This window comes from Ictidomys tridecemlineatus, unplaced genomic scaffold (assembly GCF_052094955.1).
Source record: "Ictidomys tridecemlineatus isolate mIctTri1 unplaced genomic scaffold, mIctTri1.hap1 Scaffold_174, whole genome shotgun sequence".
Classification (NCBI taxonomy): Eukaryota; Metazoa; Chordata; class Mammalia; order Rodentia; family Sciuridae; genus Ictidomys; species Ictidomys tridecemlineatus.
The window spans coordinates 399,972-404,862 of record NW_027521507.1 but is presented as its reverse complement, the minus strand read 5'-3'; positions in this window follow the sequence as shown (position 1 = coordinate 404,862).

Below are 4,891 nucleotides of genomic sequence, written 5' to 3'. Positions count from 1 at the left end.
TTGCCTGAGTCATACTACAGAAAGCGATGAATTTATTGTTCAAACGTTGCATCTTATGAAATAAAAAGGGCAATAACATAACAATACTTGTAATAAACTTGTTCAATATACCAAATACATCAGTATCAATTTTTGGACCTAAGTTGTTTAAAAACCAGTTGTACCATGTCACCTTTAGTCTACTCACAACTTCCCCTCTATATGTATTTGTTTGCAACATAACTAACTTGCTCTTCATTGTACTGATCCCAAAACCAACATATTCTATATCTATTGACTACAATAAAATTTAACAATTCACACAAGATTCATATAAAGATGTTCCCCACTTGGCATGTATCTTTATTAAATTAGCCAACCCACAATCTCCATGAGAAAGTGTAATGGACAACACCCCTAATAAAAGAAGAGTCCCATAGGTCCTTTCATCTGTCTCTACCTGCTGTATGAGCTTTCTGCTACCTCCAGAATTTCAGTAGACTTCCTGTCAGCACCCCTCACCTCTATGGAATCTGTGAGAAATAAACTTCCTTCATTTCATGCATTTTAGTTTTTCTTCCTTTTTGTGTCTTACCTGATACACACACCTGAACCTAACTTTCCCTTTCATTAAGGATTCTAATAAGTGATTGTCTTTGCCTATGGGCACTCTCAAGAGAAATATATCAAAAACAGATTTGAAAATATTATAACATTACTATTGTGTCAGGAAAATGGGCAAAAATTTAGACTTACCAAGATGATAATATTAGACAATTGAGGAATTATGGTCAGGACTGGTAGAACCCTTTCTGTAGATCTGTGTACCTGGGAAAGCATGACTTCTTCTAATAAACTGGTCAATTTCAAGGGATTTTTCTGGTGAAATCAGGTCAACATGTTATTCTGTTTCTGTGAAATTTACATATTTTGTCTTTATTCTTAGGTTAATATTCTAAATTTTTATCTTTTATATTTTCCTCTGACAAATGCTATCAATCAGAAATCAGTTAAATTTCTACTCATTCCAAGATTATACCATTAATTCTTCACACTCAACTTCGTAACTTTTTGTTTGCTATCACTGCATGTGTGATTATTTCTATTAGCTTTAACTTAATTATTCTCTAATTATTTTTTATTTCTTTATTTGTCCTTGACTCTATGAAAGAATACAGAAAGTCTATTCTTGTTCTATACTTCTTTTGAAAACATTGCAGTATTGATTATATACTAACTCCTTTTAAAATAAGCCCATTGTTTTCTACTCAAACACAAATAGCATACATAGAAACTATTTAATGTCACCAAGATGGACTTTGGATACATGGGTGGAAAATAGACTAACAAATTATTGATTTTGTAATTTTATTGCCTATGTAAGCCAAAGACCTTATTACATTTTGTAATTTGTGAAAGACAGAGCCTTTCCTGACTATCTGAGGACTAGACATTAATGAACAAGTGAGATTCCTATAATCTAAGGATTGTGGGAGGCTGAGGCAGAAGGATTGGATGTTAGAGGCTACCTCTGGTAACTTAATGAGACCCTGCCTCAAAATACATATTTAAGAAAGGAGCTGGAGATATAGTTCAGTGGTAGAGTGCCTCTTGGATAAATCTCTAATACCATACACAACAAACAAAAAAATAAAATAGAAATTTACTTAGTGAAAATATTTATCTATTCTTTTTCTATTCATGAATTAGAAGATTTCATATTGTTAAAAGGGTTAGATCTTGGTATTGTTAAGATTGGATTTGCAGATTTAATGTAACTACAATCAAAATGCCAAGAACACTTTTTTCCAGGAATAGAAAAATCCATTGTGAAACTAATATGGAAACTGAAGAGATCCCGAGTAGTCAAAATAAACTTGAAAAAGAATGAAATTGAAACTGTTTACACTTAAAAATTTCAGAACTTATTATAAAATCATAGCAGACAAAATAGTATGGTATGGGCATAAAGATGGACATATAAATAAATAAAATAGAATACAGATCCCCCACATAAACTCTCATACACATGGTTAGATGATTTTTGGCAAGGATGCCAAGACATAGAGTGAGGGAAAGGACCATTATCTTGTCTGGAACTATATTTTATTGTATATATTTAAGTTATACCACATAGTGTTGTGCGATCTAAATGAAAACTGTTACTGGAAAGAAATTGCATATAGTTACCTATTTCTTACCTGTGGCAAATGAACTTACAGCCATATAAGCAAAAATCCTAAGTACATGCTATTATTATAATAATAAATTAATATAATATAATACACTAGCATGCTATTATTAATATATTTGTTAATCTTGCACATTATATCCTTAGAATTGTTCATCCCCTCTATTTTCTACTTTGTATTTTTTGATCCATGTCTCCCCATTCACTGTGCTCTAGCTGCCCCTATTAATCACTGTTTTATTCTCTAGCCCTGAATATTTGATTTCTTTAGATTTCACATAAAAATGAGACTGTGCAATATTTTTCTTTCCATATCTGTCTTACTTTACTAAGCACAATCGTTGTGACAATCAGAAAAATATCCTCATTTTTGAGGCTAAATAATATTCATTTTTTAAAAAATTTAAACATCATACTTTTTTCTTTATTGACTATTACATATAAACTTATGTACTTCATGTTTTTAAAATGTCATTGATTCTTTTTACTTATACATGACAGTACAATCCATATTGATGTAACTATACAAGAATGGAATATAATCTTATTCTGATTAGGACCCCAGTTTTGTGGATGTATATCTTGGTGAGATTAACTGTGGTGTGTTCATATATGTACATAAGACAGTTCTGTCAGATTCATTTCACAGTCTTTCCTTTTCCTATGCCATCTATACTCCCTTCATTTCCCTTTGTCTTATCCACTGAACATGTATTCTTCCCCTCTCTCCTTATTGTGGCTTAGCTTTTATATTTCAGAGAAAACATTAGACCTTTGGGGGGATTGGCTTATTTCACATAGCATGATAATCTGCAGATCCATTCATTTACCAGCAAATATCATAAAGTTATTCTGTATGGCTGAGTAATAAGCCATTGTGTATATATACCCCAGTTTTTCTAACCATTCATCTGTTGAAAGGAACTTAGATTGGCTATATAGCTTATTTATTGTGAATTGTTTTGGTATAAATGTGATGTGGCTGTGTCATTATTGTATTCTGATTTCAAGTCCTTTAGATATACACCAAGAAGTGGGACAACTTGGTCAAGTGATGAATCCATTCCAAGGAGTCTTCATACTGCTTTTGAGAGTGGTTGCACCAATTTGCAGTACCATCAACAGTGTTTGTGTGTAACCCTTTTTTTAAGACTTATATTCAGATAGTAAGCAAAGTTATTGCTACTTATATAATGGAAAATAAAAACAAAGAATATCTGTATTATAAAAAAGGATAAAATTTTATCATTTGTGGCAACATGAATGAATCTGGAGATTGTAACATTAAGTGAATTAAGCTGGTGCTATAGGTTGAATGTGGAATTTTCCCCAATTTTAAATCTATATTTTAAATCTTGGTCTCCAGCTTGCAGTATTTGGAATCAGTGGACCCTTAAAAAGTGAAGCTTAGTAGAAAAAAGTTACATCTTCATAGGAATGCCCTTGAAGGAGATTTTGGGTCTCAAGTAACTTCCATCTCTCTTTTTACTTCCTAGCCATCATGAGGTAAGCAACCTGCTTGACCATCTGCTCCCTCAATGATGTCCTTCTTCACTACAGGATCAAAAGCAACAGCACCAAGCAACCCCAAACTGAAACTGTGCAAAGATATGACAGAGAATGGGAGAGCAATGACTGAGATTGGGACTCTATGATGACTTCATGGCTGTTGCATGCTTGCTGCCTGGGAATGTTTCTGTACAAGGATATAAAATGCCCAGTTGTGGTAACACCCCACCAGAAGAAGCTCTCTGCAAAGTCTTACCAGCATTAACCTTGATCTCAGGCACATAGCTCCTAGGGATAGATGTATTCTGAGCATGCAAGATAACTACAATGTTTCACCAGCACTGCTACTCCTGAGCCTGCCCACTTAACCATAACTTTGGACAATGGGCTTCTGAGTGCTGTACAAAGCTCCTAGCATTGCATATTGAAACTATGGAAAAGCTACCTGTACCTTTCTTACGCACAAAGAATAGTGCTTTTATAGTCTTTAACTTGATTATGAGACATGCATAAATATTCTCCATCAGAGAGCAGTGCTCCACCTAATACCAGCTATCTACAGATCTATGTGTGCGTGTTTTTCTTAACTCCCCATCACCTCTCTCAGATACCACAAATTTGGACATGCTGGTCATAGCAGTTGGTGGCCCATACAGATCTGGACACAGGGTAACTTCAATGACTAAATGAGGGGACATGTCTGAAGCCACATCAAACAAACAAAAGGTGAGGAGGTGAGGAACAAATATATAGTCAAGTGTAAAAACATTGGATATACTAGATCCATAGAAAAGAAACATTTTGTTGCTGTGTTTAAAGATGTGCTTAAATCAATATGTAGCTCTGTGAGCAAGGCAAAGTTGTTACAATTTATGGAATTTGTTGCAGGAACAAAAGCATTAGCACTAAACAACCCAGAACTGAAACTATTTGCCAAAATAAACCTTTCCTCCTTATATGCTGATTATTTCAGGTAGTTTGTCACACTGATGTAAAGCTAACATAACCAGGTATAAAAAAAGAAAAGTTAACCCAAGGTCGACATCTTTTTAAGTGGAGAAAAACCAGAAAACACTGCCTATAAAAACTAGAACAAGACAGGGATGCAAACTTTCACTAATTCGATTTAACATAGTTTTGAAACTCTAGTCAGAGCAATTAGACAAAAGAAGTAAATCAAAGGAATATGACTAGAAAAATCAGGGCTCAAAC